The 15,151-nt window shown below is 34.1% G+C and overlaps 1 long non-coding RNA gene across 1 annotated transcript in view; it reads left to right on the top strand.

The window, feature by feature from the left end:
• LOC119254770 (uncharacterized) overlaps positions 1 to 15,151 on the top strand; it is a 184,231-nt gene that overhangs the window by 131,072 nt on the left and 38,008 nt on the right. Inside the window, exon 5 of the long non-coding RNA XR_005127349.2 lies at positions 6,588 to 6,713. This is a non-coding gene — a long non-coding RNA (uncharacterized LOC119254770). The remainder of the gene's footprint in view (positions 1 to 6,587; positions 6,714 to 15,151) is intronic.

Raw genomic sequence — 15,151 nt, 5'->3', positions numbered from 1 at the left:
GCTCATAAGTTGGAAAAAATGGAAGAGCAGAATATTTTTCATCTCATTAGTGTATTCCTATGCCTCATTCATACTTATTGGATATTTATTATTATTTTCATCCTTAACAATCAAGATTGTTCATAAAGTATCTTTTCCTGGACATTATGTAATTATCTAGTATTTTTGATAATATTATAAGAGATCCAAGATTAATTAAGGAATCTGAATGAGATTAGATAGAATACACTTGTGCTTTTCATATTTTCTAACTATTTCTTTAAATATTTGATAACACTTCACTTTCTCATAATGTTATCCATTGGACATTAAGTTTCATCATTGTTTTATTTATTTTATTTGGGTTATTTTTGTTTTTGCCCAGCTACTTATAGTAGTTAAATACTGTTTCTTTCTTAAAGCCCAAAACTTAACATTATTTTTAGTGCTGGTTTGTCACAAAATATCTAAATCCTATGATGGCAGGATCCTCAGCCACCATGAAATAATAGCATGTCGTATGTCTGACACATAGAAAGTGCGTCATTATTAACTGCTGATTCAACAAAAGGAAGAACTGCCCCTTCAGATTTATCTCAAAGTCTAAGAGATATTATATATTTTAGTAACTGTGCTGTATCAACCACTGTGATGTGTACTATCAGGACCATCAAATAGTATAAGGAATTTACCAAAAATAGTGGGTTTTTTGGATTACTTATGAGTGATTAAGGTGGAAAAGCTTTATAAAGATTTTCTTGTTTATGTTATCTTTGTCTATATCACATATCTTTACCCCAGGAAACACACTTCCATGAGAGAATAAGTTGGTTATATTTACCATGAAACCATGGCTTGAGTTAAATAAGGGCAATGAAAGAGAAAGTGAAAAGCTCAGTCAATAACTTTATTTTCAAACTATATATATGTTCAGTCTGTTTTAACTTATTTTAAATCCGTGTTGGTTTTGAGATTTTATAAACAAAAGTGATGGTAAGGCTGTCCAAATAAATATTATTTAACTGAGCCATGGTTAGGGCATGAGTTGCTTTTCTCATTTGCATCTTGTAAAGGTTAGACTGCTCACAATATTGTTGTCAGTGTTGATGGAATAAGTTATAGAACTAAGCAACCTGGAATAGGAAAAATTACATGCCAACTGGAAAATCACTTAGCATGTAATAGGGATATGTAAGTGTTATGCAAAAATAGCATCGTTTTTCATTTGAGATATGTATTACTTAAAAGAAGTAAGGAAAAAAGCAAATAGCAAAGATTGGGGGAAGCTTATATATTTAACAATTAAGATGCAATTTTCAGAAATTTACTACAATAGTCCACATTATTCTGTGTGCTAATCACCTGTGCTTCCCTTCCCCCCCCATTAAAGATTATTTTTATGACTAAAGACAATACAAAGGAAAAAAGGAAAAAAGTCAATTCAATAAATATAGTTGTAAAGCAAAGTAATAAAACTACACCATAGTCTCATACCATACACAAAAATTAATTCAAGATAGATCAACTTAGATGTGAGACCTGAAAACATAATAGATGGAAGAAAACACATAAACAAAACACATTTGTTTTAGTGATATCTTTGGAGACCTGACTCTAATAGCAAGGGGAATAAAAGCAAAAGTGGACAAATGGGTCTATATTGATTGCAAAGATTCTGCACAGTGAAAGACACTATGTTTTAAACAAAAAGACACCCTACTAAAAGGGAGAATGTCATGCATTTGACAAAGGGCTAATATCAAAAATCTAGAAAGAACACATAGAAATCAACAAAAACAACCCAATCAAAAAATGAGCAGAAGAACTAAATAGACACTTTTCCAAATAGGACATATATTTTGACCAATAGGAATATGAACAATTGTTCATCATCACTTATCAGGGAACTGCCAGTCAAATCCACAATGAGATACCACCTGACTCTAATAAGAATGTCCAATATCCAAAAATCAGAAATTACAAGTGTTGGGGAGGCTGTGGAGACAAAAGAACCCTCATACATTGTTGACAGGAATAGACTAGTCTAGTTCCAATGGAAAACACTATGGATGTCTCTCATTAAAAATAGATCTACTGTATGATCTAGTAGTTTCTGTCCTAGGTATCTACTCCCAAAATTTAAAAACACTTATTTGAAAGGATATATGTACTCCTGTGTTCATTATAATTCTATTTACAATAGATATGTTATGGGAATAGACTACAAGCCCCTAGGACAGATGAGTGTATTAAGAAGATTGGTATACAACCTTTGAAAGTTGATCATGCACTGAAACATTTGGGGAGGGAGGGAGAGCAGGAGGGGTGAGAACAGGGTGGGGAGAATACAGTGGACTATGGTGGAAGACAGTGTGTGCTTTTGTGGAGGGTGTGCTATAGTGAGCACACCTGAAGGGAGAGAGCCTGTACTTCCAAATTGCTAACAATGAGGTAAACCAATGGTACTTCAATTAAAAAAAAATACAAAACAACTAAATAGCTCTCCCCCCATAGATGTGGAATATCTTCACAACGGAGTATTATTCAGCTACAAAAAAAAAGATGAAATCTTGCCATGTGTGACAACATTCATAGAACTGGAGGGAGTTATGCTAAGCAAAATAAGTCAGATGGAGAAGAAAAGGTACTGGATGATTTCACTCATATGTGAAATATTAAAAACAAAGGAACAGACAAAACTAAACTAAAACAAACCCTTGAAATCTGAGTGCTGTACTGAAACTACCAAAAGAGGAAATTGGGGGTGTGGGTGGAAATAAGGGAAATGAGGTAACAATGGTCTATGGTAGAAAATTATTTGGGCTTGGGTGATGGGTATGATGGAGTAACATATATTTGAAAAGGTGTCAGCTTTTACCATTACATAATACATAGTGTGATAAACTTAGAATAAAAATACAATACAAATACAACCCTAATAAAAATATAATAAAAATCAAATAATGCTAATAAAAATAATATGTAATAATAGAGACATCAGTAATAATTTCCAATTATTTAGATCATTAATTTATATTAGTAATTATAATTTATTATATAAATTAATAAAATAGTAATTTTATAGGTATATAATTTTATAATACTTTATTATATAAATTAATAAAATAGTAAGAGGTATTTGCACTTCACTGTTGCCAAAAGAAGAATTTAAGCCATATGCCAAGGTCCGTAGAACAATTTACAGACAAAACTTTTAATGTTGAGTGAATTGGGGCAAAGAATAAAACTGAATCTTTGGGTGAGGTTGGAACACAAAGTGCAGGAAAAGTTTGCTATTCTTGTAGAGATGGGTCACACACTTTTAAGCTTTCATGTAACCTGTAAGAAAAAAAAATATATTATGAGTTACATAATTCATAAGACCCATAATCTAGTTGCCTTGGCAACACAGATACTAATAGCAAAGAAATACTTCCTCTAGGTTTCCATTGAGCAGGCACTGTTTAACTTAGGGAATATTATTTAAATTCATCTCTTACAAAGAGTAAATTAATTAGTTACATATAACTACTTCTTATGATATCCCTCAGTATACACTGTTGGCATCCAACTAAATTACAATTTAAAGAAAACTATTTTACACTTATGAGGATAATTATATATTGATGGTAGCCATATCCCTAGTCTGTAACAGAGAGTAGCAAGATCCTTGTCATTTTTGTCACAAATCAAGTAAAGAAATGCATTGAGGAGACACTTATTATTTACCAGTCTTAACATTATACATGTGGTATTTGTGGAAAATAATTCGCAAACATCTACATCAGTCTAAAAGTTTTAAAATGTAATAAAAACCATTAACTTGCCTAGGATAGAGGTGTGGTAAATGTATAGGTTTTCTATACTGATTTAACCTAAAGGGGAATTAATTGGATTATGCAATCATGCAATGTGTGTTTCTGGCTTACACATGGCTGCCTCCAGAAGTCTACATGACGTGATTAGGATTATGATTCATAATCACCAGACTTGTTCACCTTTGCTTATATCTAGATGTATTCCCTTCTTGGGATAACAGGAGCTCATTACCTTTGCTGGTTATGGTCATTGAGAGTTGTTTTGTTTTTAATCATAGGTCAGAATTCTGAGGAAATCTATTGTTCAATTTATTACTGGGGCCTGGATAATGTGATTTTCTGTTTGTCCTTTTTTGTGCCATGGGTAACAGATGCTAGTTTATCTTCACCAGTGGAATAAGTATGAGATGTCCAGACTAGAGAACTCTGATGAAAAACAACTAAGAACACTATTTACAATAGCTAAGCTTTGGAAACAGCCCAAATGCCCAAAAATAGATGACTGGATCAAGAAGATGTGGTACATATACACCATGGAATATTACTCAGCATTCAAAAAAGATAAACACATGCAATTTGCAGCAACATGGATGGCGCTGGAAGGGATCATGCTCAGTGAAATAAGCCAAAAAGAAAAAGAAAAATACCGGATGGTCTCACTCATAGCAGGAATCTAGAATACTTAAATAAGGGACCAGGAAAATGAATAACTATAAGAAAGTGAAAATCAAAATCAACAAAAACTATGAACCAGAGACACTTTTTGGGAGGTGGGGGGCGGGAGGTGAGGGATTGGGGTCAGAATGGGGGGATTGCAATTGTATGGGGAATATAAAAATAAAATTTATTAATTAAAAAAAATAAAAATAAAAATAAACTTAAAAAAAAGAAAAACAACTAAGAACAGTGAAACTTGTTTGTTCTTTATAACAATCTTTTTTTTGTTAGGGTATATATAATTTGGTAACAAAAAATCTAAGGCAAATGTTATTAACCATTCTAGGGTCTATCTCTTGGTTCCTTCTGCATTTTATTTTAAATGGTATCTTCAATTTTCAAAAATATTGTTCATGTTGGCACCTTTCCTAGTTTTCTAGAAATAAGCCAGTTGAGGGAAAATATATTTATTGATCAGAGATTGTTAGTGTTCCCAATTCTACATGTTCCCTATGTTCATGATATTAAATGAAGCAGATAATGTCAGGTGGGCATGTGACTCCACAATAGTAGACTAGATTTCCATTATCTGGTAGTGCTATGACTAAGTTTGTTTAAATAGGATATAGCAGAAGTGGTTTGTACAACTTCTAATTAAACACACAGCTCGTTACCTGTGACAATTTCAAACCTCTCCTTTGCTGGACTAGAACAGAGGATTTAAGAAGAGATCTAACCTTGACCATGCAAATGATAACATCTGTAATTCTTAATTTCATGAGGTCCATCAATGAAAGAATTTGTGGAGAGAATCCAAGTGGGGCATGAATGTGGAAAAGAATAGTTATAAGTTATAATGTGAAATAGAATAGTTAATTTTCACTATCCTATATCTAAAAATTAGCATTCATTTTAATTATAAATATAGGAAAAGGCCATTGCAGTCATAGCAGTATCTATGCCTTATTCAAGATATAACAAATCTTTTCTTATCATATTATAGTTGAGTATGCATCAAGATAGTGTTTATGTTTATCCTTACTGGGGAATTTTGGTAATTTTTAGATAAACCACTTAGTCTTGAAATTTAATGTGCTAATAAAGAACCATATATATTCATATGTCATGAATTTACTCTCGATATTTTAATATAAATGGGTATTTTATTATAATTCTATTTTATATTGTTCAATTAAAATATTAATCAAAGGTATTCATGAACTTTTGAGTAGAGCCAAAGGCATCCATGGTTCAAGAAGCGCTGTTGTCTCACCACTGTGCTATCACTGTGTATTTGTTTTCCAGGGCTGCAGTAACTAAGTACCAAACAATAGAATAAAATTGGTCTCACAGATCTGGGTGCTGGAAATTTGAAATTAAGGTTTTGGCTGGACAGTGCTCTCTCTTACTTCTAAGGGAGTCCTTTCAAGCCTCTTTCAGCTTCTGGTACCCTCCAGGCATTCCTAGGCTTATAGATGCTTGACTCCAATCTCTGCTTTCTTCTTGACTTGGAATTCTTCCTGTGCATCTGTTTGTTCATTGGGTCTTCCCTCTTTTAAAAGGCCACCAATTATTTTGAACTAAGGGCTCATGCAAATCCAGTATGACCTCTTAACTAATTATACCTGCGAAGACCCTATTTTTAAATAAGACCACATTCATAGATACTGGGGCCTAGGGTTTCAAGATCTCTTTATGGGGGACGCAACAGAATCAATAATGCTTGGGAAGAACATGCATTTTTCATGTAATTTAAATCATTCTATGAGGCCTCTATTTTGTAAGTTTAGTCTGAGGTTGGATAAAAATATACTTTGTCACCAAAATTAAGATAACTCAAATTTAGATATTAACAGAACACCCATCAAGTTCTGATTGCTCAACTAAATAATTATCCCTAGTATTTTCCAGTCTATATTAACTGTATTCTCTGATCAATTGACAGAATAATTCCTGAAGGACAGGAGTCCAATATATATCCTATTTTTGTTAATAAAATTTTATTGCAACATAGTCACATTTATTTATGTATCATCTGTAGCTGCTTTCACACTACAATAGCAAAGTTGTATAGTTGCCACAAAGACTGTCAGCACACAAAACCTAAAATATTTGCTCTCTGATCCTTTACAGAAACAGTTTGCCAACCCCTCTTCTTGAACATGAGAGGAATGAGCAAGAAGTTTGATTTTGTCCCACTTGTTCTCTGTGCTATGAGGATGCAAGAATCATCATTTCCGAATTTGAAGGACAAACCAGGTAGGAGAACATGACCACACCTTAATCTTAGTCTATGGATTACTTGGAACACAACATTTAGTCAGAGGACAGATACACCTGTCGTTGAAATATATTATCTAATGGTAAAACCAGACAGAAAGAGAACACACAACTGATAGGTTTTCTTAATAAGGAGAAAGCAATAATAAATTAAAGCTTCTGTTAATAAGAAAAATGATTATTTCAAATCAAGAGCAAAATTCTAATACCAACAATCTTCAGTATACTTGCGTATTTCTTACTTCCACTAGCATTATTAATGGGGCTATGGTTTGACCTGACAATGAGAATAGCTTCCCTTGTGGCATTTTGGCAGTTCTATTTCTGTTCTTTGAGAAATAAAGAAGCAGACAAAGGATAAAAATCCTTACTTGAGCTGCTGAAACAATAACACAGTGTGAAGAATTTCCAGTTACTCAGGAGCTCAAAGGATCCCATTTTTGTGGCACTTGAGTACTGGATACTTGATGGACACTCACTGAAAAGACTTTAGTGCCTTGAAATCAGCATTCATTTGGGAGACTAGCACTGCCTTTGGGGTTCTATAGACAAGGGACTATAGCAATGAAATTTTTTTGGAGAGGAAAAAAATATCTCATGTGTAGCAATCACTGAAGGCCACAGTCTAGCAGCTAGTATGTTGTGTTTGGGTGCATTGTGGAAGTAATAGGGAACTTGGAAATCAGAGACTCAGCTAAGCTATTACAGGTACCAGGACTTTATTGCCTTAGCCACATTCTCTTGGGCTTACTGATCAAGAAAATGTTCTAATTTATAATGTTGTTATTTTTAATAAATATTTTTCAACATAGCTGGGGAGGGAAAGTAGATAAAACAATAAAGCTGACACTAATTTAAGAATAGGACTAAGATACAAAGGATTACAGTAATTGGCAGAATTTAGTGGGACTTGAAAAAAATGCTAGAAAACCTAAGTCTTGAAAGCATTATTGACATTTCTAGTAGATAGACATTATCCTACTCCCATTCTGTTCTTGACCGGAATGATGATATCCCTTGATCTAACCCATAATGAATCACCTTTAAAAGACTTTTTTCTTCTGTTATCTTCTCAATTCTCCCCACCCCCACACACCCAGTTTTCATCTTCTCTTCTTTTTTCTATCTGTCTTTATTAAAAACAGATTCTGTTTGGGTATTTTCATCTTCATAGAGACATGACAAATGTTACTACACACTATACCATGGGAAAAGAGCTTAAAGTGTAACAAAAGACTCATTAGATACTTTCTGAACTCTACATTAAGGAAAGTGAATTTTAAAGTGAGTAGAATAATATTTAAGAAAGATCCTTGAAGCATAACCAGTGAGGTTCTAAATAATTTACCCAAAGCATTCATGACCGTATTTAGAAAGTCCAGGGGAACTCCTTATCAGGCATCCTAAGTGTGCTCTGTATAAACCTTGATCTTCAAAATGCAATCCATGAAAGGAAAAAGAGTGGGCTAAGCTAAAGTAGTAAACAAACCTGGAGGAAGGAAAGTAGAAGGGTTTTAGAGGATGAAGAAGAGAACATTTGGGAATAGGAAGTGTTAGATGGGGAAAGTAAATTGAAAAGAAAGGTAAAAACCAGACTGTAAAAGAACTTGGACATTTATTTACTGTAATTTAGCAATTATCTACCTATTATGTGCTCTCTCCAGTGAAAATACTTTTGGAACAAATATGTAAGACATATCCCATCCTTAAGCAGTGTATAGCCCTGTGGTAGAGATAGGCAGATAAACAATTTCAATTCCAAATGATAAGCATTAACACAGAATGCCCAAGTATGAGAAATCAGAAAATAGATACTTTAAGGAAATGCTCCTGGTGGGAATGATGCCTACAACATGCTCTAAAGACTGCGTAGAAGCCAGACTGGTTTAGAAAGTTGAGAAGGGCATCTTATGCAGAGGGGCTGGGATGAAAACCATAAAAGGGAAAGGTGAGACATATTCACTAGCAATTCAGTATTACTACAGCATATATCATTAAGTGTAGAGGTTATTAAATCAGCTTAGAGATTCTAGAAAGCCCCAGGTATTTGAGTCTTTGAATGCCAGCTAGGGAGACCTACAGACAAGAGGGAGATAATAGGAGTTTAGGGTAACAGTCATACATTGAATTATTGTGAGTTAGAGTGGATAACAATTTAAAAGCAAGACTGTATGAATATAGGAAGTCTGGAAAAAGAGGGGAGAATTGACCAGATTGGTGGTTTTAACACTTGGAAACTCATCATAAATGTAGATTTTATGTCTGTGTAACTGAGAGATTTATGTCACCATTAACAGGGGAGAAGGAGTCAAAAAGCCTTTTTTAGTTTTAGAATGTGATGAGAAATTTAAATTTTGATTCAGATACATGAGTATGTGGTACTTATGAATATTTACATTATCATTATTATGCCCTTATGAATGTGTAAAAAATTGATCTGGTATAAAGCATCAACTCAAATTTATTTATTTATTTATTTATTTATTTTTTAAAGATTTATTTATTTATTTATTTATACAAGCACTGGGTACATTCAGAAGTGTGGGAGGGTGAGAGAATTCACCAGAGCCAGAGCGGGGAGCAGAGCAGGCAGAAGGACTGAAGTACACTGCTGAGGGGAGCAGCGGGCGGCAGGAGAGGTCTACGCGCCATGTGGGACCCTCCTCCGGTGGCCGGGGAGCAGCCGGGGATCGAACCGGCGTGCAGAGGCTGCGGGCAGCTTCCCAACCCAGCGCTCAACAGCTGCGCCACCGGGGAGGCCCTCAACTCAAATTTAAAGTGACAGGACAATCTAGTAGAAAAATTAAACAGGCAGTTAGAAATTCAATTTTGAGTATTTGGCAGACTCTTGTGATCATCATAGGCCTTGAGTTCAGGTTTAAGGCACATTAGACAAATTTCTAAAATACTGGTGTATAGCAATATATTCTTTTCCTAAAAAATATCCAATTTTATATTTTTGGAGTTTAGTTCTCCTACACCCTTTGTAGAAAAGACCATTTGAAAATAGCCATTCTCATCCAAATACTCAGCATTGTATTACAATTTTGCTTATTAGACTTAATATGGAAAACAATTACAGAAATCAGAAATGTTACCTACCTGTCCTCTATGCAAATTTTAGGCTTATCTCATATGCAGTAATTTTCAGCATTTCATTAGTAGAAGCCTGTACTCATTTTCCTCCCAACTAATATCTTGATTATGAATATACAAGCAACTGGTTTCCACTGGTGCTAAAAAATTGTTGAGAAATTTGGAAGACATAGACACTTATCTTACTGCTGGAACACACACTTAAAGAGAGAGGGTCTTTATATATCTCTTCCCATTGCCAAGAACAATGAATTTGCAGTAAGTCATATTCTGTTGAATAAATTCATTAATTTGTAAATTGATGATTTATGAATAATACATCTATTTAATGGAATTTTTTCTAATAATTTAGTTATATGATTGCTTTATTTAATGCCTTCAATATCTGGCATATGAAAACTTTCTGGGTAAGTGAATGTTTTAGGTAGCTGAAGCTAATCTCTCAAACCTCTTTATTTTAGCCACTTTTGATAAACATCTTTTCAAAATTGTATTACATACTTAGATTCGAGAATAGGTTTGAATTGATTTAACCATTTCATGATGACTCAAGTCCATTATAATAAACATTAATCACTGTACTTTGCAGCAAAACAATGTAGACCTTAGGGACCATTGAATTAGACAGAATGGTTTGCATCTAATATCTAATGGACACAAATTGCAGCATTTTTCTGGTTGGTCTTCTGTTCTCTACTGCTTTTCTTCTGTCACCTGTCACTCTTAGTTGCCAGGGAAACCAGACAACCACATTTGTTAAAACAGTGATCTTAATATTAAACATGTAACACCTGAATCTGCATTTGTTACATGGATTCTCCCAGGTAACTGATTTCATAGACTATGGTTAGTTGTCATATTCCCCTTTTCAAGCACTCCTGGAAATTTCTGTAATGAGAAAAGATACTTTTGAAAGTTACATTGTGATAATTAATACATAATTATAATAACTCATATTAAATAATGTTTGTAAGTTCCATTAGGCATTGAGATTTTTTGGTATCATTTCTTCTTCCTTCATAAAGATTGATGATGTATTTCCTTTCCTGCACTGATATTGTAGACACTTTGTGTGTGTGTGTGTGTGTGTTTGTAAGTGTAAAAAGTGTCCTTGCTTTGGAATCCAGTCTATTTATCTTGATTCCATATTACTCTTTTTTCCCTTTGAATTTATATATCAGGCATTATGGAGGGTAAATAGCTTATTACCTTCCCTATGTCAGTTCTTACATACAAGACACATTAGAGTCAAAAATGATCTTTCAGATCTGTTCAACTCAGTTATCCATATGCTTTAGACATCCTTTCCTAACATTTACTTTGGTTTTCCTGAAATCCTCAAACCCCATGGCTTACATTTAGTCTCTATTAAAATTCTCTCTGACTCATGGATTAGAAGAATTAACACTGTTAAAATGGCCATCTTATCCAAAGCAATATGCAGATTCAAAGCAATCCTTGTTAAGTTTCATTGACATTCTAAAAGAAATATAAAAACCATGATAATATCAATAGATACCGAGAAAGCTTTTGACAAAGTGCAACACCCACTCATGATAAAAGCCCTTGAAATTCTTGGGATACAAGGAACATAACTCAACATCATAAAGGCCATATATGACAAGCCAACAGCCAATATCATTCTCAATAGTGAAAAGCTGAAAGCATTTCCATTAATATCTGGAACAAGACAAGGATGTCCACTCTCACCACTGCTTTTCAATATAATCCTGGAAGTCCTAGCCAGAGCAATAAGACAAGAGAAAGACATCCAAGGAATCCAAATAGGAAAAGAAGATTCAAACTATCACTATTTGCAGATGATATGATAATATACATAGAGAACCCCAAAAGCTCCACAGAAAAACTAATTCAACTCATCAATCAGTTCAGTAAAATGGCAGGATACAAAATCAACATGCAAAAGTCAGTAGCCTTCCTATACACAAACAATAAATCTTAAGAAGAAGAAATCAAAAAAACCATCCCTTTTATTATCGGAACAAAAAAAATCAAATACTTGGGAATAAATCTAACAAAAGAGGTAAAGGACCTATACAAAGAAAACTATAAAACACTGTTAAAAGAAATAGAAGAAGATACAAAGAAATGGAAAGACATCCCCTGCTCATGGATAGGAAGAATAAACATTATTAAAATGGCCATCCTACCAAAAGCAATGTATAGATTCAATGCCATTCCAATAAAAATTTCAATGTCATTCTTCAAAGAAATAGAACAATTATTGATGAAATTCATATGGAATCACCAAAAACCCCGAATAGCCAAAGATCTCCTGAAAAAAAAAAAGAAGGGAATGGAGGCATCACTCCCAGACTTCAAACTATACTACAATGCCATAATCATCAAAACTGCCTGGTATTGGAACAAGAACAGACACACAGACCAATGGAATCAAATAGAAAATCCAGAAATAAACCCACAGATATATGGCCAACTAATCTTTGACAAAGGAGCAAAGAATATGCATTGGAGCAAAGAAAGTCTGTTCAATAAATGGTGCTGGGAAAACTGGGTTGCTACATGCAAAAGAATGAAGCTTGACTACTATCTAACACCATGCACAAAAACCAACTCAAAATGGGTTAAAGAACTAGACATAAGACCTGAAACCATAAAATACAAAGAAGGAAACATAGGCGAAACACCACAGGATATGCACATCAAAGACATCTTTACAGACACATCACCCAAAGCAGTGATAGTGAAGGCAAAGATCAACAGCTGGGACTACATCAAAGTAAAGAGCTTCTGCACAGCAAAAGAGACAATAACAAAAACAAAGAGAAACCCCACCAACTGGGAGAACATTTTTACACACAACATTAATGATAAATGACTGATCACAAAAATCTACAAAGAGCTGATGAAACTCAACAAAAACAAATAAAATAATCAATCTAGTCAAAAAATTGGCAGATGAGCTAAAAAGAAACTACTCTGAAGAGGAAATGCAAATGTCCAACAGGCATATGAAAAAATGTTCAGCATCACTTGTAATCAGGGAAATGCAAATCAAAACCACAATGAGATACCGTCTTACACCAGTGAGAATGGCACATATTAAAAAAAACTAGCAACAACAAATGTTGGCGAGGATGTGGAGAAAAAGGAACTCTCCTGCACTGTTGGTGGGAGTACAAACTGGTCCAACCACTATGGAGAGCTGTGTGGAGATTTCTGGACCTACTAAACATAGAGCTTCCATATGATCCAGCAATTCCACTCCTAGGTATTTACCCAAAGAACACAGAAACATCAATTCCAAAGAGCACCTGCACTCCTATGTTTATAGCAGCACTATTTACAATAGCTAAGCTATGGAAACAACCCAAATGCCCAAAAATAGATGATTGGATCAAGAAGATGTGGTACATATACACCATGGAATATTACTCAGCATTCAAAAAAGATAAACACATGCAATTTGTAGCAACATGGATGGAGCTGGAAGGGATCATGCTCAGCGAAATAAGTCAGAAAGAAAAAGAAAAATACCAGATGGTCTCACTCAGCAGGAATCTAGAAAACTTAAATAAGGGACCAGGAAAAAGAATAACTATAAGAAAGAAAATATCAAAATCAACAAACAACTATGAACCAGAGACACTCTATGGGGGCTGGGGGGCGGGAAAAGTAGGGCTTGGGGTCAAAATAAGGGGATTGTAATTGTATGGGGAATATAAAAATAAAATTTAAATTAAAAATATTTTAAAAAATGAACAAAAAAGTTTCATTGACATTCTTGTAAGAATAGAATCAATAATACTGAAATTAATTTAAAACCATGAAAGACCCCAACTAGCCAAAAAGCAACCCTGACAAAAAATGCATAAGGTGTTAATATTGTGTTCCCAGACTGATTCAAACTATTCTACAAAACTATGATAATAAAAACAATATTATTCTAGAAAAAAACAGAGATATAGATAAATGAAATAGAACTGAGGACAGAGAAAAAAACCCACACTTACATGAACAATTAATCTCCAACAAAGCAGCCAAGAATGTACACTGGAGCAAGGAAAGCCTCTTCAATAAATGGAGTTGGGAAAACTGAATAGCCACATGCAAAAGAATGAAAGTATACCACTATTTCACTTCATACCAAAAATTAATTCAAAGTGAATTAAAGACTTGGATATAAGACTTGAAACCATAAAATATATAGAGGAAGACACAAAAAACACTTCATGACACTGGCTTCAGTGATATCCTTGAGCACTCATCCACAACAGCAAAGAAACAAAAATAAATATAAACAAATATAACCATCGAACTAAAAATCTTCACAGTGAAGAGAACTATCAATAAACAAAAAGACACCCTACTATATGTTAGAAAATACTTGCACACCATATATCTCTCAAGAGGCTGCTATCTATGATCTATAAAGAACTTATACAACTCAATAAAAAGAAAACAATTCAATCAAAAATGGACAGACTTGCTAACTAGGCACTTCTCCAAAGACATACAAGCACATGAAAAAATCCTCATCATCACTTATTATAAAGGAAATGCAAATCAAATCCACAATAAGCTACCACAACTGTGACGCTATCACAAAGACTAACACAAGTGTTGGTAAGGATGTGGAGAAATAGGAACCCTTACATATTGTTGGTGGGAATGTAGGCTAGCTCAGCCTCAATGTAAAACAGTGTGGAGGTTCCTCGAAAGATGAGAAATGGATCTGCCATGTGATTCAGTAATTCCACTTCTAGGTAGCAATCCAAAGAATGCAAAACACTAAATTGAAAGAAATGTATGCATTTTTATATTCATTGCAGCACGATTTACAAAATCCAAGTATGGGGGCAACCTAAGTAGTCAAAGACAGATAAGTGGATTAGGAAGAAGTGGTATATACACACAATGAATGCTACACAGCTATTAAAAAATAGATGAAATCTTGCTATTTGTGACAACATGGGTAAAACTGGAGGGGATTATGCTAAGTGAAATAAGTTACAAGGAGAAAGACAAAGACTAGATTGTGTCACTTATTTTGAAATATAGAGAAACAAAACAAAGAGTCAAAACAAAACCAATAAATCTGAGTTAAGGGTAGCAGAGGGGGAGAGGGAGGGAGAGACCAGAGTTAGGAGGGGCTCAAGGGACTATGGTGGAGAAATATGGGTACCTTGTTGAGGCTACAGTGTGGTAACATGATACTATACCTCTGCAGGGTATGATACTATACCTGCAGGGTATGATACTATACCTCTAAATCATATATAGCATTATTAACCAATTTTGCCATAATAATAATAATTAATAATAATAATAATAATAAT

Source organism: Talpa occidentalis, unplaced genomic scaffold (genome assembly GCF_014898055.3).
Source record: "Talpa occidentalis isolate TD23 unplaced genomic scaffold, MPIMG_talOcc4v2.1 talOcc4.3, whole genome shotgun sequence".
In the NCBI taxonomy this organism is placed as follows: domain Eukaryota; kingdom Metazoa; phylum Chordata; class Mammalia; order Eulipotyphla; family Talpidae; genus Talpa; species Talpa occidentalis.
The sequence above is the reverse complement of the archived record's forward strand: the minus strand, read 5'-3'. Positions and strand labels throughout refer to the sequence as shown.